A 27,087-nucleotide genomic window follows, 5' to 3' on the forward strand; every position below is an offset into this window, starting at 1 on the left:
CTAGGCCGCTGAGTGTACTGCGTACTATCTGAAGTGTAGTTAGCACCGGCTAAAGTTACTTTCTTCCAAGCGAGAAACAGATTTGGGCATGTGCCCTGCTCACCAAACGGCCTCTTTCTTCCCGAGCTCTCCACCTCCGATTTCTGTCACCAGCCGCGCTTGTGGTTAGATGTGGGCAACACCAGTCTCTGCAGAGCATCAATGGGTTCTCTGGGAAGGCTCCTTTACTGCAGATGAAATGCTTCCACTCCGTCACTTCAGGCTCAGGCTTCAGGCCTAGTCCGCAGCATCAGCCCACAGCACTTGCTTCCTTCTAGCTGTTGTGTCAGGAGACAAGAGAGAGAGCCTGGCTCCTCCCTTCCTTTATAAAGCTTCCCCCAAAAGGCTGTGCGGTGAAGCAATGCACCCTGGTGTTCCCACTGAATTGTGGGTATCGTAGTATCTGATGAACATCACCAAGCTGCAGTGTGGCAGTTTGGCCACTAGAAACTTCTGATGAAAACCACCAAGCTGCAGTGTGGCAGTTTGGCCACTAGATGGAGCCGAGTTCCTTCAAAATGTTATACAGTCTACTAATGAACAATTGTAAATGGGAGGATGCCCGCTACACACTCCCCCCACTTTAGAAACTTTGGTCCCCAAAGATAACGACAGCATGTATCCTGTCACATACGTTGGAAAAAAAACAATTAACTCATGCACAACGGTAAACCATGTCCCTTATCAGAAGCAGAGTTCAAACCCAACAACTGCACATTAAAACACAGGGCCGACAGCGGAACCTCCCACCAATTGTTGGGGGAGAGAAGGTGGTTCTGTTCACAAACCCCCGACACTTGAGTGGCTTGTACAGATGTGCCTGGGGGTGAGCTAGGGTTGTCCTCCACTAAATCTGCAGTGGAAGAACTAGGCTGATCAAGAGTTCTCTTAGAAGTAAGGACAGCTTCTTCCGAGCATTTCCCCAATTGGTCGTAAGTTAGTCTTTTGGGTGGGTGAATGACTCTTCTTTCCCTCTGTTCTTTGGGAGTCACAATCTTAGAAGTGCTGGAACCAGCCGCTCTTGGGGATTCTTCAAGAGCTTCCTCCTCTAGTCCCAACGCATTGGACTCTGGGGTTTCAGAAGCAGTTAATTCTTCTACAGAGAAAGGTGCAACCTCCTCCTCAGGATCTTCACCATCAGCTACTTCTTCTGTAAGCATGTGGAAAGGCACAAATTCAGGAGCTTCTGCCCGAAGGGTTCCTCTTTCAACCAGTTCGGATGAAGACAGGTACTCAGTCGTGGGTTCTGGTAACTGAGATGACCACATCCAATCAGGTACCTCCTCTTCATCTTCCAGATCTTCAATTGGAGAATCTCCATCCCTCACATCTGGAAATGCTGTTTGAGATCTGGTAACTGGCCTGTGCCCTTGAGACGTTGAAGGGACTTCATGTGAGACTGGGTCAGGAGGTAGGCGAACTGCTTCTGAGAGAGGTAATAGGTGGTTCCTATGCCAAGTCTTCAGTGGGCCCACTCTCCCTTCCGGCCTAATCTGATACACAGGAAGGTTTGGCAGCTGCTTACAGATGACATAGGGCTGGGATTTCCAACGGTCAGCCAACTTGTGTTTCCCAGGGATACCCAAGTTCCTCAACAACACTTTATCCCCTGGCTGCAAATCCTGGATCCTAACTTTCAGGTCAAAGTTTCTTTTATTTCTCAGCCCCCGTTGATCAGATGAGACTTGGGCTTTTTCGTAGGCCGTTTTTAGGCTCTTCCTCAACCGGTCCACATACCCCTTGTGAGATGCTGCTGAGGTGTGATCAGGTGATATGCCGAAAGCCAAGTCCACTGGCAGCCGAGCCTCCCGCCCGAACATTAATCGGTATGGGGAGTATCCTGTAACATCACTGACAGTACTATTGTAGGCATGTACGATGGCAGCTACATGTTTACTCCAGTGCTGTTTCTTTTCTGAGCTCAGGGTCCCCAACATGTTCAAAAGAGTCCGGTTAAACCGTTCAGGCTGAGCATCCCCTTGTGGGTGGTAGGGAGTAGTCCTAGTCTTTTGGATGCCTAACAAGTCTAGCAACTTCTTAATCAGCCGGCTTTCAAAGTCTCTTCCCTGATCTGAATGGAGGCGTTGCGGTAAACCATAGTGCACAAAGAACTTTTCCACTAATACTTTGGCCACTGTTGTGGCTTTCTGGTCTTTTGTTGGAAACGCCTGGGCGTATCTGGTGAAATGATCTGTTACCACAAGGACATTCCCTTGACCACTCAAGTCAGGCTCCAGGCAAAGGAAATCAATGCACACCAGTTCCATAGGCCCCTGACTTTGCAGATGGCCCATTGGGGCTGCTTGACGTGGCAAAGTTTTCCTCTGGATGCAGCGAGCACAAGAACGACAGTATCCTTCAACTTCACCCCGCATACAGGGCCAGTAAAACCTGTCTCTCACAAGTTGGAAAGTCCTTTCAGGCCCCAGATGACCATGATTGTCATGGAGAGCAGCCAAGACTCCTTCCCTGAATTTAGCTGGTAGGTAAGTGGATTATTATCCGTTTTGACTATGAATTCTGCTCCATATAAGTAATCTTTCAGTTTGTCTACTACAGCCCACTTCAAGGCCAGGAATTCCAGCTTGTGTGTGGGGTAATTCCTCTCGGAAGGTATCAGACTTCTGCTCACATAAGCAACGGGCCGCAGGTGACCGTCATGCTCCTGGTACAACACCCCACCTAGCCCATCTCTGCTGGCATCGACATGTAGTTCGTAGGGTTTTGAGGGGTCTGCGTAGGCCAACACAGGGGCAGTGGTCAGGCTCTTCTTCAACTGAATGAAGGCTTCCTCACATTTCGAGGTCCACTGATCCTGAATAGATTCCTTGGGCTTTCTAGGCCCCATGGCGGGTTTCACTGGTTTGACTAGTTCTGGAACATCATCTTCCCCTTCGGTTCTGAGTAATTCATTGAGGGGTCGGGCAATTTTGGCAAACCCTTCCACAAATCTCCTGTAATAGGAGCAGAAACCCAGGAATGATCGGAGCTCAGTCACATTTGTGGGCCTCGGCCAGGAAGTAACAGCATCCAGCTTCTCTGGGTCGGTGGACACTCCTTCTGCAGACACAATGTGACCCAGGTAATGGACAGAGGACTGGTAAAACTGGCACTTCTCCGGAGAAAGTTTCAGGCCTTCTTCATATAACCTCTTTAGGACCTTTTCCAACCTCTCTTCATGCTCTTCTAGGGTTCTGCCGAACACAATAATATCATCCAAGTATACCAGTACCTCTATCAGGTTCATATCTCCAACAGTTCTCTCCATCAGTCTTTGGAAGGTGGCTGGGGCTCCTGACAACCCTTGAGGCATGCGGTTAAACTCAAAGAACCCCACGGGGGTGATGAAGGCTGTCTTCTCCCTATCCTCAGGGTTCATGGGGATCTGGTAGTATCCGCTCTTCAAGTCCATCACACTGAACCACTTGGCCCCTGACAAACTTTGTAAAGCGTCTTCAATCCGGGGGGTGGTATACTGGTCTGGAATAGTCCTTCTGTTCAGTGTTCGGTAGTCGATACAGAGCCTCAGGGACCCAGTTTTCTTCCGGACTACCACTATTGGAGAAGCGTACGGGCTCCTGGATTCTCGAATAATCCCTGTTCTCTTGAGTTCCCCCAACTGCTCCCGTAGATCTTCTAAGTCACCCAAGGGAACCCGTCGGACTCTCTCCCGAAAGGGTTTATCTTCATGTAGACGGATATTATGGGTGGCACTCTTTGCACACCCCACATCGAATTCATCTCTAGAGAATATTTCTTTCCATCGAATCAGTTGGGCCCTGGCTCTCTTCTTCCATTCCGGTGGGAGGGCCGTATTTCCAGAGCAGAGCTCCTCTATGGTGATTTCGCCCCCGTCTTCCCTCTTCAAATCTGATGGGGCAACTGGGGTGGCCGGGTTCACCTGGCCCAACAGCACCCTGGCCGGCACCTTCACCGGAGTAGTAGCAGTATTTCTGACACTCACCAAAACCTTCCCATGACTTTTCTGTAATGCCTTCAATGGGATCACTTCGGGGATCACTTCTATCCCTTTCTGTGCCTCCGATGGGCCTGATTCAAGAACCATGAAAGGGCCTGGCTGCTTCCAAGTGAGCTTGACAGAAGCCCTCAAGCAGGTCACCTCTCCCGGCTGCAACACCTTCTCTGTTTTATCCAGCTTCCAGATCTTTCCAACTCCTTCGGCAGGGGCCTTCTGTTCCAGACCTAGACGTTGATAGGCCTGCCTTAACATGGGATGAACTTTCAGAGTTGGGGCATCCTGTCCCTGGACTAGTTGTGTCAGCAATCGCCTGACTAGGTCAGTGTTGGTCCCTATAATGAGGGAACTCTTATTGGCCCCTGGTGGGCGAGGGCATACCACTGCTAAAGTATCGAAGGTTTCAGCTTTGCCGGCCAAGGAGGGGTCAAAAGTTAATTTGATTGGCAAATACCCGTCATAGGGAAAACTTTGTGTTCCAATACCCCATATCTCCAGGTCTTCCAGCCTCTGCAGGGGCAGATGTTTGAGGTGTCTATCGTAGAAATCCCTATACAGGAGAGTCACCTGGGCTCCTGTGTCCAGTAAAGCCTTTGTATAAATTCCTTCCACTTGGATTGAGACTACAGGGGAAGGCCCCACTAGCTTGACAGGAAATTCTTTTGGAGTAGCCCTTCTGCCGGGCTCAGCTACCTGCACCCGTACTCCTTTCCTTTTTGAGTTTCTACCGGGCCTCATCTCCTCCTGGGCCTGGTGTGCATTGATTTCCCGCCTCTTATCGGCCCAAGTCGTGGAATGAGAGGCATTTAAAGAGGGCCTTACTCCCTGACTGTGGCTCTTAAATTTAAGGGATCTCTTGGAGTCCATTAAAACTGTTGGGCGCCCGGTTGACTCCTTCACCGGAGCCCTCTGAAGTTTTCCGCCGGCTTGCGGTGTTTGAAGGCAGTCTCCTCTGGACTGGGACATACTCCTCTGACATGCCCTACCCCTCCACAATTGAAACAGGTTATCGGCCTCCTAGGTTTCTGTTCTGGTTCAACACTGGAACTAGGGTGTTTAGCAGGCTTCTCTTCTGTGTTTCTATTAGATAGAGCAGATGCCTGACTGTTCAGGATGGATACCATTTCTATTAGCTGTGACACCTGAGTCTTTAAGAGCTCAACTTGTGAGTCGCCTTCTTCCGCACTTATCACTCTAACTCGGGCGGTTGTTTCCCGTTCTTGGCTCTCCCTTTTGTTATCCAACATGACCTCTTCTTCCCGGACCATCCTGATCAGATCAGGGTACTCCAGGATGCCACCGTCCTGGCGAGTTCGCAACAGTATAGCAATAGGGTCTAGAGGTTGAGCTCCCCTCAGCACCTGTTGTGCTCGAGTCTCATCCACCTTCCGGGGATCCAACCCTTTTTTTAACAGAATCTGATGTATGATCCTATCCAGACGCCCGATGAATTCAGACAGTTTTTCTCCTTCCTTCTGGTAACAGTGCTCCAGTTGGTAAAGAAGTTCAGTAACCTTTTCTGTCCGGCCAAACACATCTTGTAGAATATCCAGATAGTCTTGTGCAGTACAATCCTTCTTGCTTAGCTTGAGGTTGCGTACGGCCTCCAATGCAGGCCCCTTCAAACTCTCTGTGATTCGCTGCTTCTTATGCTGTTCTGGTATCTCCCACTCCTCCAAGGCCTGAGTAGCGTTATCTAGCCACTCCTCGAATCCATCTTCCACTGAGGGTACAGGTTGCTTCCCAGAAAAAGTCCTGAGTTTCCTGTATCCAGCCATCAGATAGTTTGGAGGATCCTTGTTACATTTGGCTACTATTTCCCCCAGGACAGCGCATAGTTCTGAGCTAAGGGTAGTCAAAGGTGGTGCACTGAATCCCTCCTTTTTGGCACTTTCTTCTGTGCTCAGTCCCCCTGTAGTAGTGGGTATAGGGTCTTCCTCTTCACCTTCTGGATGTATCAGGAATAACTCTACTTGATCTATAGTTTTTATGCTGGTGCCCTTGAAGTGATCTGGGACCCCCTTCTTCCATTCACACAATGCGTAGGTGTGTTGATTGGTGGTATCTGTCCTCATGTCCATCACCCAAAGTTTCCTGTCCTTGGAATATGTTCTCAGAACTGAGAGTAGTTGTTCCTCTGTCCAGTTCTCTCCCTTGATTCCAATCACCAGACCATGGCCGATAAGGACATTTTCTTCTCTGCACCACCGGGCTGCAGCGGCAGGGTCCATTTCTGTGCGAACAGCGATTTTGTCACTGAGAGGGAACTGTTGCAGGACCGTAGATATCCCGGACGAGCCCCCACGTGTAGCACCACCCCCGCAGGAGCTGCTGATTAGATTATTGGGTCTACGTCCTGCCTTCCAACCCCTGAAATTGGCTCGAACCCTCCCTAGGCACAACTGACACGAAATGGGACTATAATACCAAATGGCTACAGGAGAACACAGTTCAGGATATATCACCCCAATAAGTAATAATAACTTGTTACCTTTCTCCAGCCGCAGTCCCTCTGGGTGACACAAGGTGCAACACACAGACTTTTGCTTAACCAAAGTAGCTTTACTGAGAGTTAAAGTACAAGTTGACTCCAAAAGACATCACAAGAGTCAACTAAGAAAGATAAAGTTATTGACACAATAATAAACAATATGATTAAGATAGCTATTTTTGTATACTTATGCAACTAAAAGATAACTCATAGGCTTTCTTTTACCCAATGCAGGCTATACTTTACACACGTCTAGTCTCTTGTATCAGGTAGGCAGAACCTATTTGAATCCCATACACAGTTCCTTCCTTTTGGTTTGGAATCTTCGCTAGCAATCGTTGGTGCACAAGCTATTTGTAATCCAAAAGTAAGGATATATAGTCAAAAGGGGTGAAAAAAAAAAGGTTACAATCACCCGCAATGTTACTGCGTAATTGGGCGTATTAATCTTCTTAGTGGTGCATATATAGGCCCCTGACACCTTATGTACTTGTGTTTAAATGCTTAGTCTCCTGGAAGGTGCACTAGGCCGCTGAGTGTACTGCGTACTATCTGAAGTGTAGTTAGCACCGGCTAAAGTTACTTTCTTCCAAGCGAGAAACAGATTTGGGCATGTGCCCTGCTCACCAAACGGCCTCTTTCTTCCCGAGCTCTCCACCTCCGATTTCTGTCACCAGCCGCGCTTGTGGTTAGATGTGGGCAACACCAGTCTCTGCAGAGCATCAATGGGTTCTCTGGGAAGGCTCCTTTACTGCAGATGAAATGCTTCCACTCCGTCACTTCAGGCTCAGGCTTCAGGCCTAGTCCGCAGCATCAGCCCACAGCACTTGCTTCCTTCTAGCTGTTGTGTCAGGAGACAAGAGAGAGAGCCTGGCTCCTCCCTTCCTTTATAAAGCTTCCCCCAAAAGGCTGTGCGGTGAAGCAATGCACCCTGGTGTTCCCACTGAATTGTGGGTATCGTAGTATCTGATGAACATCACCAAGCTGCAGTGTGGCAGTTTGGCCACTAGAAACTTCTGATGAAAACCACCAAGCTGCAGTGTGGCAGTTTGGCCACTAGATGGAGCCGAGTTCCTTCAAAATGTTATACAGTCTACTAATGAACAATTGTAAATGGGAGGATGCCCGCTACACATATATATATATATAAAAATTACTGAAATACCAGCCCTTAAAAGGGCTTTTTGGGGTGCTGTCAGGATGCTGTCCTTACAGCAGGAGTGGACCGAGAACACTATCTAACAACTGTCCCTATTAACAGCAGCAGAAGCAGCAACACTCTCCCTGCTCTCACTAACACACTGCTTCAGAATGATCTAAGATGGATGCTGCCCTTGCTTTTTTATAGGAGGTGGGAGGGTGTGGGAGGGAGGGTATGCTGATTGGCTGGAATGTGTCTGCTGACTGTGAGGTACAGGGTCAAAGTTTGCCTCAATGATGAAGTATAGGGGGCGGACCGAACATCGCATATGTTCGCCTGCAGCGGCGGACGCGAACAAGTGATGTTCGCCGGGAACTGTCCGCCGGCGAACAGTTTGGGACATCTCTAAATATAAACCCTGGTCTCTTAAAAGAGTCCCTTAGTGATATAAACAGGTATAGTACCCAAATGTCGACAAAGGAGTCTTTTTCTGTTGCAGGTGGTCTTCAGCTAGCTTAGACAAGGGCCCATTATAGTTCCTGGATAAGAGGGGAAACATCTAGAGTTGCAACAGCAAATGTAATGTGCCTCCTTAATTGAGCATTAGTTAGAGAAGGAGAGTAAAGGTGTCTCCATGCAGTGTCTCTTTGGATGCAAAGAGGGTGGGCTTCCACCCGCTCACCAATCCAGACGATACCAGGCTCAAAGAAGTGACAAACAAAGAACAAAGGGCACACCGGCCTAGCGCATTATCCTCAATATCGGCTTTATTAATTAAGAAAGTGTCTACTCACAAACAATTGTTGTAAAACAACATATCCAATCCAAACATCAGGAACAATCGGTGTCTGTACCCACTGTCCTTAACGGATGATGGCTTCAACTATGTAGCGTAAGGGCCTGCCAGATTGCATACAAATTGAAAGTGTTTAGGTTTGACCTCATATTATATGGTTTTGGTAAATCTAAAGGAAAAAATCGAAAGACAATTGTACTGTATAATGTGTATCCTGCTATACATTATATATTTCATTTCTTGCAGGGGAGAAAGATACACTGAACAAAATTATAAATGCAACACTTTTGCTTTTGCCTCCATTTTTCATGAGCTGAACTCAAAGATCTAAAGCTGGATACACACTATACAACTTTTGTTGTTAGATTTCCTTTAGATTTACCTTCAACTGTGTAGTGCAAGGGGCCTGCCTGATTGCATATAAATTGAAAGTGTTTAGGTTTGACCTCATATTATATGGTTTTGGTAAATCTAAAGGAAAAAATCTAAAGGAAATTGTATAGTGTGTATGGGCCATAAGACTTTTTCAAAAGGCCTATGACGTGACCTAGCCCCATGAGTCACACCCATACACCTGCATAGAAGAGGCAGCGGGGGCGGCATATAGAGGAACTGATCCCCTACATTTTCTTCCTGCAGAATTGGTTCCTGTATATGCAATGTAAACCCAAAAGTGTAAAGATCTATCAGCACAATAAATGTACAATATCAAAAATAAATCTGTGATAAAGCTGCAAACACTAAATTGTGATCCCACTACACAAAAAAGCAAATCCAAGGTAAATGTGTTGCGCTAAATCATAAATAAATACATGTGATAATATGGTTCAACAATATAAAAAAAATTTAAAAAAGTCCAAAAATTCCAAACAAGTGATAATAGTGCTAGATAAGCCCCTTAGGGTAAATATTATAAAGTCCACATGTAAAAACAAACAATAGTGCTGTGATCAAAATTCATTCCAAAAGACACCTTCGTGATTATAAGGATCCGCCACCAGATATATAAGCCTCTCACCTCAGTATCTGACCCAGGAACCACCCAGGGTCAGAAAAAGCAGTCCCCTGCAGGGGTGATATAAAGCCAGCAAAACAATATTTCAGGCGAGTCCAGGATCATGAAGCCCATAAATCCATAAAACCGGATTAATATGAGGACAGAAAACAAACACAATCTAGTGCTCTCTGTCTATAAACACTTGCCGACCGTCCACAGTATATTTACTGCGGCAGTCAGCCCCTCCTGGGCAAAGTGACGTAGTATTACGTCGCTCGCCCAGGAGCCTGCAGAGGGCGAGCGCGTACCGCCCCCTCGTTCCCCTGCATCCCCGCGCGTGTGACCAGTGGACCCAATGTCCGCCGGTCATCCGCGCCTCTCCCGGTGGAGAGGGAGAAAGGCAGGCGGCTGATTTAAACAAAGCCGCCTGTCATTCTCCCTGGTGTAACAGCAGAGATCATACGATCCTGCTATGTAGGATCGTATGTCTCTGTGGTTACATCAAAAGCCACACCCCCTTACATTTAGAAACACGCCCCTAGGGACACACTTAACCCCTTGATCACTAATAAAATTAACCCCTTCCCTGCCAGTGTCATTATTACAGTAACAGTGCATATGTATAGCACTGGTTACTGTAGTAATGTCACTGGTACCGCCAAAAGTGTCAAAAATGTCAGTCAGGGGTCCGATCTGTCCGCCGCAATGTCGCAGTCCCGCAAAAAAAAAAAACGCAGATCGCCGCCATTACTCGTTAAAAAAAAAATAAAAATGACATAAATCTTTCCCTTAGTTAGTAAACGTAATAATGTAATAACCAATCAAAATATGCTTATTGCGATTTTTCTTACCAAAAATATGTAGCAGAAAAGAAATTGGCCTAAAATGTTAAAAAATTTTGATTTCTACATTTTTTGGGGGGGAATTTCGTATAAAAAAATGTGAAAAATATTGTTATTTTTTCAAAATTTTTGGTCTGTTTTTGTTTATAACGCAAAAAGTAAAAATCGCACAGGTGTTCAAATAGCACCAAAAGAAAGATCTGTTTGTGGGGAAAAAAGGACGTCAATTTCTTTTGGGTACAGCATTGCACGACTGCGCAATTGTACGGTAAAGTCAGTCACGCAGTGCCAAATTGCAAAATAGGCTCTGGTCTTTGAGCAGCCAAATCCTCCGGGGCTTAAGTGGATAAATCAATCAGAAAACGTTTGTTTGAAGAAAGGGGTACTCACAATACACTCAATGGAGTCAGGCAAGGCAAACAAACAAGTCTCCAAGTGAGAGAGGAAAGGGAGTGATGTCGGGCAGCACGGCTCCCCCCCCCTGTACGCGTTACGTCGGCGCTAAGGGCTGTGACCCCTTGCTGAAGAAGTTCCCGGCCACTGCACGTCCAGACGCCTGTAACGGGTAATACACCAAACTCTCCTCTCTAAAGGGCTTTCCTATCTGTGCTGTTTGAGTGTGCGGTCCTAGTACCGGAGGGAGGCAACGCACAGCACTGACAATGGGGTCCTGATCACACCATACAGGTGCAGAGGAAGGAACCAAGCTTGGCAAGCTGCACATGCTTTCTGTAGGCCTGGGGCTTCATGCACATTAAGGAAAAGTGTGTGTTGTGGGAGGGTGTGCAAACATGCACCCCCTTTACTATTGCGCAGAAGTGTAAGTGGAACTAAAGGGGTTCATACTCCCCTTAGATCTTCACCCTCTAAAGCACAGGTGTCAAACAACTGGTGACCCCCAGCTGTTGTGGAACTACAAGTCCTATGAGGCATTGCAAGGTCAACAGTTACAAGCATGACTCAGGCAGAGGCATAATGGAACTTGTAGTTCTACAACAGCTGGAGGGCTGTTAAACCATGATCCTTTCTTTTCACCCCTCTGCATGGATTATGTTTTTTTTTTTTCTTACAAAATTGTCCTGCCCCACCACCCTTGCACAATATTTGCTTATGGGGAATGACGTGCACTGTCCTCCCTTAGCCTCCTGGAATATGCAAGTCACAGAGGGGTGATTCTGGCCCCGTGCACAGGGGGCACGGCAAGTTAAACAGAGGGCGGGGCGCCGAAACCATTGGCGTATCAATAGGGGGGCAGTCTGCCCCGGGTACCACACATTGGGAGGGTGTCAGGCCGGTGTTGCACGCTGTGACAGCTTTGATTTGAATCACCGAGCTCCCGCAGACAGTCACACAAAGTTCAACCTGCTGGATGGGCTCCTTTGATAGACAGCACACTGGTCCAATGCCAGACTTGTGACGCCTATCATAGGAGCCAATCCAGGAGGTGGGAATTTGTGCGACTGCGAGCGAGCGGGAACACTGGGAAATTCATATCAAAGCTGTCACAGCGGGCAATCCCTGCTCTTTGTGATGATCCGGCTGGCTCTCCTCTCTCTGATTCCCTGCACTGGTCAGGCTGCGCTGATGGGCACTGGTGAGGTGAGGCTGCATTGATAAGCACTCTTGAGGCTGCATTATTGGGCACTGGTGAGGCTGCATTAATGGGCACTGGTGAGGCTGCACTGATGGGCACTAGTGAGGCTGCATTAATGGGCACTGGTGAGGCTGCATTGATGGGCACTGGTGAGGCTGCATTGATGGGCACTGATCAGGCTTCGCTGATGGGCACTGATCAGGCTTCGCTGATGGGCACTGGTGAGGCTGCATTGATGGGCACCGATCAGGCTGCGCTGATGGGCACTGAAGAGACTGCAGTAATGGGCACTGGTGAGGCTGCATTGATGGGCACTTATGGGCTGCGCTGATGGGCATTGGTAAGTATAATACACTCTTCAAATGTGCTTTAAAATGCATGGTTTTCCCTTTTATGAACATGAAATTAATGATGTTATGCTTTTGGGCTGGTATAATAATTCTATGGGGCTGGTATGAAATTTTTTCCAGGGCTGTTTTTTTACTCCCAGTCTGGTCTCATTTGGGATTATGACATTTATTTGGTCATCACAGGTCCAAATTGTACAACTTTTTAGGAACGTTTTTCCTATATGTGATGCGTAAAACAAATGAATACAACCCTTGCACATCTATATATGAGTTATATAAGAAAAAAAGAGGGGAAGGAATTAAGCACTGAACTACCAATAGATGAGCTTTCCCTAATACTTCAAAATACAGATACAATATATTACCAAAAGTATTGGGACACCTGCCTTTACACGCACATGAACTTTATTGGCATCTTTGTCGGAATAGTTTGGGGATGGCCCCTTCCTGATTCAACATGACACAAAGCAAGGTCCATAAAGACATGGATGTACAAGTTTGGGGGGAGATGAGGAACTTGACAGGCCTGCACAGAGTTCTGACCTCAACCCAATAGAACACCTTTTGGATAAATTAGAATGGAGACTGCCTGTCAGGCCTCATTCAACATCAGTGCCTGACCTCACAAACGCGTTTCTTAAAGAATGGTCAAACATTCCTATACACACACTCCTAAACTTTGTGGACAGCCTTCCCAGAAGAGTTGAAGCTGTTATAGTTGCAAAGGGTGGGCCAACTCAATATTGAACCCTACGGACTAAGACTGAGATGCTATTAAAGTTCATGTGCGTGTAAAGGTAGGCATCCCAGTACTTTTAGTAAAATAGTGTAAATAAAAAGACCCAGCTTCTAACTGTCCCTGATTTTGAAGGACTGTGCCTGTATTTATCTTTCAAAAAGTGTTCCCCAGTGCTAAGCATTCATCAACTTTCTAAATTTCTGCACTGGTAAATTTCTAAAGCCAATATAAAAGAATAGTAGTGATTAAAAAAAAAAAAAAGCACTTGTGAGTTTAACTAATAATTTTCCTTTAATGGGCGTGGCAGGGGATATGTCCCATGCCTACATACTTTTGCTAATAGGTGTCCCTCGTTCCCATTGCAAAAGGTTGGGAGGTATTTAAAAGCAAGGAGGACTCTACTGTCCTGCATCCCAAAACATTGCACTTTCTTACCCCTTGCTGTTATTTAGGGTAAGGCCCCGTTCATAACAGAATGTGGTGCGTGAAACTTTGCACATTGCATTTAAAACACACTGCAGTTGGGATCTGCAGCGGGTGTCGATGTTAATTCAACGTGATTGTAAAGTCTAGTTTTTTTTTTTCTCAAATAACAAACATGTTACACTTACCTTCTCTGTGCAGTTGGTTTTGCACAGGGCAGCCCGGATCCTCCTCTTCTCAGGTCCCTCATTCCTGCTCCTGGCCCCTCCCTCCTATCGAGTGCCCCCATAGCAAGCAGCTTGCTATGGTGGCACACGAGCCAAGCTGCAGCTCCGTGTGTTCATTCAGACACGGAGCTGCCACTCAGTCTCGCCCCCCTCTCCCTCCTGATTGGCTGTATCTCAGCCAATCTGGAGGGAGAGTCCCAGACTGCCGAGGGAAACGTGGACATCCCTGGACAGAGAGGGGCACAGGTAAGTGTTAGGGGGTGCTGGAGAGTGTAATGTTCTGGTACCTTTGGGTACCCTAATTACTCTTTCATAAGTGTATGCGCCCCACCATTCTCTTTTGGTAAGGTGCGCATACACCTTTAACACTGATGCTGTCATCACTGAGCGCCGGACTGGATGGCTATTTAGATCGCCGGCTCTCACTCACATGTGTTCGTTCAAACTGCTTTGTGCCTTGATGCTAACCTGTCTTGAAGCTCTCATGCTTGCAAGCATACCTCGCTGTCGGAACCACGCTGCGCTGATCCCTGTATCCCGCTACCGGATCATCCGCTCTTGCCGAACCTCTCCTCTGCTACATTGCTATTAGTGATAAGTACCCCACAGGGGAAACATCTATAACCTTCATACTAAAGCTTACACTATCTAGCTCTGCATACTAAGGACTATTACTACATCTGCATTATCTAAGATTGCTAGCTCTTGAGCCTACTACCACCTGTTCTTGCACTGGGTTGATCTCTCTTGTATGTCCACCTGCTACTCTGTCATCTGCTACCATACATGATTGCTAAACCTATCTGCATCCCATCTGCTACTATCTTACTTTCAAGAACATTTCCTTTCAAGTGTCTGTCATCTACCATCTCTACCCAACCTGTCTCTTCAGCCTATCATCACTGTGTTACTATATACATAAGTCACTCTAGGAAACATCTTATTGAGTGTGTGTATTTACTTGCTGAATTGAGATCATCCACACATGATGAGTCATTGGGAGTTGGGATTGGTGTCTCAGCGTTTCTCTACATGACTACTGAAGTGGAATATTTCTGCAGCTGAAAATCCACATCATACATAAAACGCAGGAGAGGCTGCTACACACAGGAGGCTTTTTATCTTAATGCATAGAATGCATTAAGATGAAAAACCTTCTGACTTTACAACTCTTTTAGGGACACCTCAAAGGCAAGCTGCAAAAGCAGTTTGCTTATGATTAAGCAAATTTGATTTTGTGAAACGTGTCAACTATACTTTGTCTCCTGTCTCTGATTGGATTCTTCAATAAATTTCTGCAATTTTCAAGTCGGAGTGCAGTCCTCTACTTCCAAAGATTGCAAACGCAGTGTGTTTTCCTTCACCTGATTGCATGGTACAGAAGTACCATATGATCTGGTTGCAGTGAGTTTACAAAAGCAGTGCATGCACTACTTTTGGTGGAGTGCGTTGAAGTGCGATTTAAGCCAATGAAAATGAATGTACTGTATACCACATATATTATATATATATATATATATATATATATATATATATATATATATAATATACACACACACATACACACACACTGATCAGCCATAACTTTATGAACACTCACATAATATTGAGTAGATCCGCCTACTGAGTATGTGTGTTTGTTTAAACCTCACACTTCTCCTTTAGTGCCGGTTCACACCAGTGCAATGCCAGACATTGCATGTGATTCGCACCGCATTGCTGATCAGATCACATGCAATGTCTGTGCCGTGAGATTTTTGCATGGAATTCGCACCAAAATGGTGCAGGAGCCTTTCTTTGGTTCTCATTGGAATTGGACAGCATGGGTGTTCACACCTAAGTAATCCAATTCCTGCACAATTTCACAGTTCGCACTGCAATCTGCTAACCAATCTGAGGGTGTCATAAACTTTACATTGACACCCCCAGCGATTCGCAGATCTCAGAGTGAACCACTGTGCGATTCTGGTGCGATGTGGGAACCAGCACTGATCCGCAGGGTTTCCCGCATCGCACCAGTGTAAGGTGCCAATTTACATCAGATGTAGCCATCCTTGTTTGTTCACTACAGATAATGCTACCCACATACAACTTCTGAAAAAGATAAGAGCAGCGATCATATAAGAAACACATTTGTGTGTCGATTGGGCCTCTCCTAACAACACCCTGACCAGGGGCTGACTGGGGGCAAGTACAAACCAGAGGCCCATGGTGCAGCGACTCGGCCCTGCTTCCACTCTCCCTCTTCCTGGCCTTCTCCTGACCCCCGTTCCAGGCTGAAGCTCCACTCCAGGTACTCTCTACTTACTGGCCTAACTCAGGGATGGCCAGGGGAGGAGAGTCTCCAGTGGGGCATGGAACCGACTTCTGCTCAGACAAAGTTTACACCATCCATGCTGGGGGGGAGGCCGTGCTCTGTCCTTGTCTTCATCCCGCACTCAGTGGGGAATTTTTACTTCTCTTCACCAGGAATTCTTTAAGCATGTCTGTGGCCTTTTTATGGAGCATCAGAGCAGCCCGGGGGGCAATTGCCACCCCTGCCCCCTGGCCCAGTCCTCCCCTGACCCTGACCCTTCCAGCTATTTGATATCCATGAGAATACCTGTCAAGTACAGAAGTTTACCCACACACAGCCTGATTGCTGGCAATAATCTTAACCTGTTTGATATTTTCTAAGTATCTGAGCACCTTCAAACCAAAAGATCATTTTTTAGCAGTACTACACCTAGACAGCAGGATACACTCAGACAGAGAAGCTTCCAGCACTGCAGACGGACATCTCTCCGGGATGACAAGTCAGGATCATATGACAGGTTGCTGTTACACTTCATAGCACTCTATAACAAACATCAAACATGGTGGCAAATTAACTATGACATTGCAAACCTGAAAACAAACTAACCTGCTGTCTGGTTTTCATGCACATTGTGCAGACATAAGAGTAGTAAAGGGTTAACAACGGGGTACAGGAAGGCACCCAATTGTTTTTTCATGTTTCGAAAGCACTAATATATTACCCAGACTTTTCCAGAGTACATAGGACCGTTCATACCTGTTCCTGTCTCATAGAAGCATACAGTCTGTTGTTCCTACTACACTTACTGTATACAGTGGTGATCAAAAGTTTGGGCACCCCAGGTAAAAATTTGTATTAATGTGCATAAAGAAGCCAAGAAAAGATGGAAAAATCTCCATAAGGCATCCAATTACAGATTAGACATTCTTATAATATGTCAACAAAATTTAGATTTTATTTCCATCATTTACACTTTCAAAATTACAGAAAACAAAAAAATGGCGTCTGCAAAAGTTTGGGCACCCTGCAGAGTTAATATCTTGTACTGCCCCCTTTGGCAAGTATCACAGCTTGTAAACGCTTTTTGTAGCCAGCCAAGGGTCTTTCAATTCTTGTTTAAGGTATCTTTGCCCATTCTTCCTTACAAAAGTCTTCCAGTTCTTTGAGATTTTTGGGCTGTCTGTCACGCACTGCTCTTTTAAGGTCTATCCATAGATTTTCAATTATGTTGAGGTCAGGAGATTGTGAAGGCCATGGCAAAACCTTCAGTTTACGCCTCTTGATGTAATCCCCCGTGGATTTCCAGGTGTGTTTAGGATCATTATCCATTTGTAGAAGACATCCTCTCTTTAAGCTTTTTCACAGATGGTGTCAAGTTACTATCCAAAATTTGCTGAAATTTTATTGAATCCATTTTTCCTTCTACTCGTGAGATGTTCCCTGTGCCACTGGCTGCAATACAACCCCAAAGCATGATTGATCCACCTCCATGCTTAACAGTTGGACAGAGGTTCTTTTCATTAAATTCTGTGCCCCTTCTTATTCCGGCCAAAAAGTTTGATTTTAACCTCATTGGTCCACAGAACTTGTTTCCAAAATGCATCAGTCTTGTCTATATGTTCATTTGCAAAGTTCAAACGCTGATTTTTGTGGTGAGGACGTAGAAGAGGTTTTCTTCTGATGACTCTGCCATGAAGACCATATTTGTACAAGTATCTCTTTATAGTGGAATAGTGTACCACAACTCCAGTGTCTGCCAGATCTTTCTGGAGGGATCGTGCAGTCAAACGTGGGTTTTGAATTGTTTTTCTCACAATCCTGCGAGCTGTTCTGTCTGATATTTTTCTTGGTCTTCCAGATCTTGCTTTAACTTCCACTGTTCCTGATGACTGCCATTTCTTAATTACATTCCGAACAGAGGATATTGACATCTGAAAACGCTTTGCTATCTTCTTATAGCCTTCTCCAGCTTTGTGAGCATCAACTATTTTCAGTTTCAGTTTTCTAGACAACTGCTTAGAAGATCCCATGGTGCTGATTGTTGGGGCAAGGTCAGATGAGTCTGGGCATTTAAAATCTTTGAGATTGACATCACCTGGTCTTCCCAGTCGATGATTGAGAACAATCCATGACACTGGCAGGTCTCAGCCTTGCAAAGGGGGCAGTGCATGCTATAAATTCTGCAGGGTGCCCAAACTTTTGCAGACGCCATTTATTTGTTTTCTGTAATTTTGAAAGTGTCAATGATGGAAATAAAATCAAACTTTTGTTGACATATTATAAGAATGTCTAATCTGTAATTTGATGCCTTTTGGAGATTTTTCCATCTTTCCTTGGCTTCTTTATGCACATTAATACCATTTTTTACCTGGGGTGCCCAAACTTTCGATCACCACTGTACAAACCCACCAGGACCAGTTTGGTCAGATGCCAATTACTGAACTAGTAGGTTTTTGGCTTGTGTCAATAAACCAGAAGGCCTGGGGAAAACATGCAAACTATTTGTAGATATTGTCCCTGGTGGGAAATGTATCCAACTTCACAGCATTTCAGGGCAACAATGCTAACCATTTAGCCATAGACATCAGTGCATCAGGTATACTGTCTGTATTGCTCCAAATAACCCAATTGAGTTGGATTTATATTGTCACGATCTACTTCAGTTCTGAATATAGTTGATTGCTCCAGATCAGAGGTCGACTACCCCGACACACATAACAGGGGTGGAACCTGACGCTTTTTCTGCTGGCATGCAATGCTCCTGGACCACCTACCTCCCTGAAATGGAGCCAATCCAGGCCGTGGTTTATGAAGCATCTCCCATTGGCTTTTATGTCATGAGCCAGTTCCCCCTTCCCCTGATGTAGGGGTATGGCCGCAGATAGGGATGTAGAGCCAGTACAGCGGGGGGACCAGGCCAGCACACACACAGCAGATGCACAGCACTGTGGTTGAGAGGGGAGAAAGGCAGAGTGGAGAGAAAGCTAGGGGGAGCCAGCAAATGGCCTTCCCCATCATCACTTTTATTAGCTCACAGTTATAGGGAGAGGTCTGTCAGCAATCTGGCACACTGTGGCAGAGATCCTTCTTCTAGTCTTATTGTGAAATACTAGGGGGTGACATAGGGGAACCCCCACATTGGCATTTCTCTAAAATGTCACCTCTCAGCTGGGTTCCTGGGGGGGGGGGGGATGAGAGTTTGAAATTTGAAAAAAAGTAAAATTTCTGCTGATGTTTATGTGTGCCTGTAAGACTCTCATTTGTGTCGCATATATGTGTCTTGTGTACACAAGTGGACTCTGATTATTTTGAATTTATGCCTGATGTTTAGCAAAACCACACCCCCACCATTCGCCATAACATGCTACAAGCACCTCGGGAACTAATCTCCCTCCTATGTTTTAAAGATGGGAGGTATGTTGGCTGTCTGGGAGGTTTTGTTAAGACACTTAGGCCTGGTTCACACTAATGCAGTTTGCATGTGATCCATTTCTGCAGTGCTTTTTGTGGTGCATTTTTTCACACATGTTTTTTTGCACTTTATGTGTTTTGTGTTTTTTATGCTTTTTTTTTTGGCCAGTTTGTTGTTGGGCAGATTGCAAAAGGCAAATCTCGGCAAAACCACACTACATGCTTTTCTGCAGCTTCTCCATTGAAGTCTATTGAACCAAAAACATACCGTTGAACGATTAAAAAAAGTCCCTGACCCTTTCCAAAAACACAGCAGCTGAAAAAAAGCAAAGATGTGAACGTGTCCAATAGGAAACCATGGTAAATGGGCTGCAGTGCGTTTCTGCAAAAAGCACTGAAAAACGCATAGGTATGAACCAGGCCTTAGGGGGCACATGGGCCCTGTCAGATAGGCTATATGGGGTTCCATGATTTCTAATGCATGGACCTGTCTGTCACTTTCAATTTCTTACAAACATTTAATGGCATGCTAGGTTCAAAAAGTTGCCTACCCCTGCTCCAGTTCTATATAAAAACATTTTTTTGGAATTTGGGACAATTATTCTTTTAACCATTAATTGCATATTACAAAACGGTTTAAGCACTTCTTTGCAACGGTCTGATCTGTAATTGATATATTAAAAATAAAGCAAGCGTCACAAAGGTGTTATAAATTACTGTAATCCCAGCCTAATGCCTACAGGCCACAATAAGGGTCTCTCGTTGTAAGATTATTATCAAAACATCAAACAACGAATCCATTTGATTATTATTTGATTGTTTAATTTTCTGATAATTCGTTATTTCTTAGCCATAACGATTCGTAATTCAGAAAGTAGTTTGTTTATTAAATCCATTAACACACACACACACACACACACACACACACACACACACACACACACACCTCTTCTGTTGCTCTTTAAAACTCATCTCCTCTGCTTAAATACAATACAACACCCTTCTCACTCAGTTCTCAGAAATGCACTTTGCTAGTATTAGTAATCCAACCTGCAGCACAAATCAAATCAGCTGATTGGGCTGTAAGATTTACTCCGAGTCAACATGGTGTTTCATTAGATCTTTACCAAATCAACGAATCATGCAGAATTAATTCGTTAATTTCCTTATAATTTCTTTCATATTTGTTGAAAGTTGCTATATTTTTCTTCAGACATTCGGATGCATCCGAATGTCTGGAAGATACAAAATTCCACTGAATTTCGATTCGTTACTAAATGCATTGCACATGACTATGAACCATTAGAATGTGTCTTCTAGAAGGCTACTGTTACTAATGAATAGACCTGTACTCATAGCCTGACCTGTAAGTGATCCCTGAGGACTCAGATGGAGAAGGACTGAAATAATAGAAGGGGATGGATATCCTTTTCTAAACATACATACAGTAAAATGGTAAAAATAACATACTGTAGAAAAGACATGCAAAGCACCTAAATGGTCTATGTTTTAGGACATCTCTAGTTTTATAATGAATTATTGTTTACAGAAAAAAAAAAAAAAATCGTACTTAAAAAGTAACTAAAATCTCACAAAAAAAGACTAAAATTAAAATAATACAATAAAAAAAAAAAAAAGAAAAAACAGCGAGGTATACATAGTGTATACAGTATTTCTAAAAACACTCCAATCTTGTGGAACCTTTGCTGTCCCACTAAACTAAATCATTTGGCACTAAAATTAGTAAAAATCATTTGACACTTATATATATATATATATATATATATATATATATATATATAAAATATATATATATATATATAAAAAACCTGATTCCAAAAAAGTTGGGACAAGTTGTGAATAAAAACAGAATGCAATGATGTGGAAGTTTCAAATTTCAATATTTTATTCAGAATAAAACATAGATGACATATCAAATGTTTAAACTGAGAAAATGTATCATTTTAAGGGAAAAATACATTTATATTAAATTTTATGGCATCAACACATCTCAAAATAGTTGGGACAAGGCCATGTTTACCACTGTGTGGCATCCCCTCTTCTTTTTATAAAAGTCTGCAAACGTCTGGGGACTAAGGAGACAAGTTGCTCAAGTTTAGGAATAGGAATGTTGTCCCATTCTTGTCGAATACAGGCTTCTAGTTGCTCAACTGTCTTAGGTCTTCTTTGTTGCATCTTCCTCTTTATGATGTGCCAAATGTTTTCTATGGGTGAAAGATCTGGACTGCAGGATGGCCATTTCAGTAACCGGATCCTTCTACACAGCCATGATGTTGTAATTGATGCAGTATGTGGTCTGGCATTGTCATGTTGGAAAATGCAAGGTCTTCCCTGAAAGAGACGACGTCTGGATGGGAGCATATGTTGTTCTAGAACTTGGATATACCTTTCAGCATTGATGGTGCCTTTCCAGATGTGTAAGCTGCCCATGCCACACGCACTCATATAACCCCATACCATCAGAGGTGCAGGCTTCTGAACTGACCGCTGATAACAACTTGGGTTATCCTTGTCCTCTTTAGTCCGGATGACATGGCGTCCCAGTTTTCCAAAAAGAACTTCAAATTTTGATTAGTCTGACCACAGAACAGTTTTCCACTTTGCCACAGTCCATTTTAAATGAGCCTTGGCCCAGAGAAAACGCCTGTGCTTCTGGATCATGTTTAGATTTGGCTTCTTTTTTGGCCTATAGAGTTTTAGCTGGCAACGGCGAATGGCACGGTGGATTGTGTTCACTGACAATGTTTTCTGGAAGTATTCCTGAGCCCATGTTGTGATTTCCATTACAGTAGCATTCCTGTATGTGATGCAGTGCCGTCTAAGGGCCGGAAGATCACGGGCATTCAATATGGTTTTTCCGCCTTGACCCTTACGCACAGAGATTGTTCCAGATTCTCTGAATCTTTGGATGATATTATGCACTGTAGATGATGATAACTTCAACCTCTTTGCAATTTCTCTCTGAGAAACTCCTTTCTGATATTGTTCCACTATTTTTCGCCGCAGCATTGGGGGAATTGGGGATCCTCTGCCCATCTTGACTTCTGAGAGACACTGCCACTCTGGGAAGTTCTTTTTATACCCAATCATGTTACCAATTGACCGAATAAGTTGCAAATTGGTCCTCCAGCCGTTCCTTATATGTACATTTAACTTTTCCGGCCACTTATTGCTACCTTTCCCAACTTTTTTGGAATGTGTAGCTCTCATGAAATCCAAAATGAGCCAATATTTGGCATGACATTTCAAAATGTCTCACTTTCAACATTTGATATGTTATCTATATTATATTGTGAATAAAATATAAGTTTATGAGATTTGTAAATTAGTCCATTCCCTTTTTACTCACAATTTGTACAGTGTCCCAAATTTTTTGGATTTGGGTTTGTATATATATATATATATATATATATATATATATATATACAGTGGGTACGGAAAGTATTCAGACCCCCTTAAATTTTTCACTCTTTGTTATATTGCAGCCATTTGCTAAAATCATTTAGGTTCATTCTTCTTCCTCATGAATGTACACATAGCACCCCATACTGACAGAAAAACACAGAATTGTTGACATTGTTGCAGATTTATTAAAAAAGAAAAACTGAAATATCACATGGTCCTAAGTATTCAGACCCTTTGCTGTGACACTCATATATTTAACTCAGGTGCTTTCCATTTCTTCTGATCATCCTTGAGATGGTTCTACACCTTCATTTGAGTCCAGCTGTGTTTGATTATACTGATTGGACTTGATTAGGAAAGCCACACACCTGTCTATATAAGACCTTCCAGATCACAATGCATGTTAGAGCAAATGAGAATCATGAGGTCAAAAGGAACTGCCTGAAGAGCTCAGAGACAGAATTGTGGCAAGGCACAGATCTGGCCAAGGTTACAAAAAGATTTCTGCTGCACTTAAGGTTCCAAAGAGCACAGTGGCCTCCATAATCCTCAAATGGAAGACGTTTGGGATGACCAGAACCCTTCCTAGAGCTGGCCGTCCGGCTAAACTGAGCTATCGGGGGGGAGAAGAGCCTTGGTGAGAGAGCTCCAGAGATGCAGTCAGGAGATGGGAGAAAGTTGTAGAAAGTCAACCATCACTGCAGCCCTCCACCAGTCGGGGCTTTATGGCAGAGTGGCCCGACGGAAGCCTCTTCTCAGTGTAAGATACATGAAAGCCCGCATGGAGTTTGCTAAAAAACACCTGAAGGACTCCAAGATGGTGAGAAATAAGATTCTCTGGTCTGATGAGACCAAAATAGAACTTTTTGGCCTTAATTCTAAGCGGTATGTGTGGAGAAAACCAGGCACTGCTCATCACCTGTCCAATACAGTCCCAACAGTGAAGCATGGTGGTGGCAGCATCATGCTGTGGGGGTGTTTTTCAGCTGCAGGGACAGGGCGACGGGGTGCAATCGAGGGAAAGATTAATGCGGCCAAGTACAGGGATATCCTGGACAAAAACCTTCTCCAGAGTGCTCTGGACCTCAGACTGGGCCGAAGGTTTACCTTCCAACAAGACAATGACCCTAAGCACACAGCTAAAATAACGAAGGAGTGGCTTCACAACAACTCTGTGACTGTTCTTGAATGGCCCAGCCAGAGCCCTGACTTAAACCCAATTGAGCATCTCTGGAGAGACCTAAAAATGGCTGTCCACCAACATTTACCATCCAACCTGACAGAACTGGAGAGGATCTGCAAGGAGGAATGGCAGAGGATCCCCAAATCCAGGTGTGAAAGACTTGTTGCATCTTTCCCAAAAAGACTCCTGGCTGTATTAGATCAAAAGGGGGCTTCTACTAAATACTGAGCAAAGGGTCTGAATACTTAGGACCATGTGATATTTCAGTTTTTCTTTTTTAATAAATCTGCAACAATGTCAACAATTCTGTGTTTTTCTGTCAGTATGGGGTGCTATGTGTACATTCATGAGGAAGAAGAATGAACTTAAATGATTTTAGCAAATGGCTGCAATATAACAAAGAGTGAAAAATTTAAGGGGGTCTGAATACTTTCCGTACCCACTGTATGTATATATATATATATATATATATATATATATATATATATATATATATATATATCATGTCTCAGGAAAATGCTCAGAGTCAAGACAAGTTGCCACTATGATGAGTCTTGTCACGAGGAAAGTGGAGGGGGGGGGGGGGTGCAAGTCAGACTTAGAAAGCAACTAACATTTACATATACTTCGTACCATGGGAGCAAAACAGTGTAAAAACAATTTTAATGATAGCTTGCTTCAACATAAATGGCTGCGAGGGTGAAAGAGTTGCACTGCTCACCCACCCTTTCTGCCCACCTCCTCCATTCACAGAATTCATAGTATTCTTTCGCAATATGCAAAGTGTTCTGTGATTGAAGGAGGAGGATCCAGGCACTCATCTACTTGTCACCCATTCACAAAATGCTTTGCATTCTGGGAAAAAATATTCCATGAATGATGGAGGCATGAAGAAGGGGCAGGTGAGCAGTGCAACTTTTCAAACTCTCTGATGGTAACCCCAGCAGAGCCAGAGGATCAGCGCTGTGGAGAAGGCCCAGCAACAGTGGGGAGAAGATTTCTACACTAAAGCTTGCCATAAACTAGTAGAATATAATTAAAATTTTTTTCTTTTCAGAATATTCATTTGATTTTCTAAATGTTTTGACCGCATTAATGATAAAACTCTAAGGAACAGGAAGGTAAATTCTTCTTTATCAAGTGAACTTCTTACAGTAAAGCCCCGTACACACGTACCGAATGTCGGCCGAACAATCGGCCGTCTTTTGTCCAGTGCTGTCCTATCGGTTGAAAAGTGCTAAAGACTGCACACGAATTTTGTCGGCCAACAACAGCCGACTGCAGAAGTGATGTCATGTGATGGTTAACTTTCCGTGTGTTTTTTCTTCTCTGAGCATGCCCAGTTTTGCTCATCTGCTGTTTGTCGGCCGAATTCTGTACTGACTGGCGAACAATCGGCCGTTCTGGTGTTGGCCAACAAAAATTTTAATGCCTGCACACCAGATTCTGTTCGGCCGAAAAGTCGCAGTCAGTTGTCGGAAGCATCATACTAACAAGCCGACAATCGGCCGATCGGTCGGTGGCCGAATATTTACGGCCGACAATCGCTACGTGTGTACGGGCCTTAAGGATTCTTTTTGTTTGGGAATGCCCATTATTTCCAAGATAAAATGTTAAAAACAAATGGAATTTTGAAGTTCTTTTGAACGAAATTTGTCAAGTCACTGAATTCTATGTTCACAGAACCTTTGTTCAAAAATCTGCTAGTGTATGGCCAGCTTAAGCAGCAGCCAGTTGGACATGAAACACACAGGTAAGATACAGTATGTCCCCGATGTTGCTTAAAAAAAAAAAAAATTGACCTAAACTTCAACTATAAATTGCAATAAAAGCAAGTCGAACACAGCACTTGCTGAATTTTGCGTTCAAAGGCATGCATGTGAGCATCACTGCCTTCAAAAGCAAATGGTAGCAATGACACCAGTCTACACAAGCTCCTATTTTCTACTTCTTCTTTGCCCAGATCAGCCAGATGGACCCAGAACCTTCTACTCCTCTCTGGAATGGCCAGCAATTGTACTTTGTATCTGAGCGGTCCTTGTGTACAATAGAGATGGTGGAGCAGCTACACATCTGACTAGGGAAAAAGTTTTCTTCCAGTCTCTAACCATTGTTCAGTTCCTGAGTATCAGTTCTTCTACATAGCTCCGGCTGGATCAGGTACTACAATAATTGACTAACTGTTCCCACGACCCTGTTATAACAATGTAATACCAAAGGATATAAAACCACCAGTGTTGTAAAAATTTCATGTGAAATTTTTCCTTGTTTTTTGTTATATTTTAGCAATTGGATATAGGGGCATGTGTTAAGAAGTGTGGTTGTGTTGAAAATGCTTTTTAATATTTTTGGTGTAAAGTGTATCTTGGTACATTAATTGTATAAATACAATAGCAACAAAGTATTTTCTTATTTTATAACAAATACCAAACAAGCCCCAAAAAAATAAAACAGTTTATCACAACTTCTAAATTCGAATTTTACATATAAAACGATATGCTGTACGTTTCTAACGGTGGCGTTTTACATTCTAATGAGCCCTTTAAATCACATTTTTCTGATATGCACGCGAGAAAAAAATTATGTGACTTTTATGATGATCTAAGCGAACAATATTACATTATAATTGTTTAATGGTATTCTACTATGTAACTTACAGTTGTTAGAGGGAGACAGCAAGCAGCAAAGCCTAAAACACTTAAATCCAGTATTTGCACTAATAAAAGTCTAATGCTACAGAATCATACATCTAGAAATAAAACAATGCAGAAGGAATGACATGCAGGTGGAAGTCACACTTACAGTACGTAGATGTTCGTCCTTGCAGGAGGATAATCTATTGATCCTTGTTTCCACTGAATGCAATTACATCACTAAACAGGAGGTGCCAGCTCACAGTCAGTGCCCTCTAGTGGCCATTTTTGGTCAAGGCTTGATGTACTGTAAACAGAACTAAGGATTTTTTTTGTACTTTGGATAGAGTAAAGCAGGGGGTAGGCAACCTTCTGGAGATGGAGATCTGCTTGAATAACACTGACGAAGTCAAAGATCATCGGGCACAGTGTCATGTTGTTCGGATCGGTTCACACCGGAACCCAATTCCAGAACGGCATGTTCCATGTGTGTTTCCTGTACCGTGTTCAAAACACACTGGCT

The 27,087-nt window shown here is 44.0% G+C and overlaps 1 protein-coding gene across 1 annotated transcript in view; it reads right to left on the bottom strand.

Moving 5' to 3' along the window:
• The window catches only part of PDZD7 (PDZ domain containing 7), a 148,536-nt gene extending 121,739 nt beyond the window's left edge, over positions 1-26,797 (bottom strand). The window contains exon 1 of the mRNA XM_082268408.1: positions 26,734-26,797. The gene's annotated coding sequence lies outside the window, so the exon portion shown is untranslated. The remainder of the gene's footprint in view (positions 1-26,733) is intronic.
• Positions 26,798-27,087: the final 290 nt, after the last annotated feature.

This window comes from Pelophylax lessonae (assembly GCF_965119305.1).
Source record: "Pelophylax lessonae genome assembly, chromosome: 9".
NCBI classification, from domain to species: domain Eukaryota; kingdom Metazoa; phylum Chordata; class Amphibia; order Anura; family Ranidae; genus Pelophylax; species Pelophylax lessonae.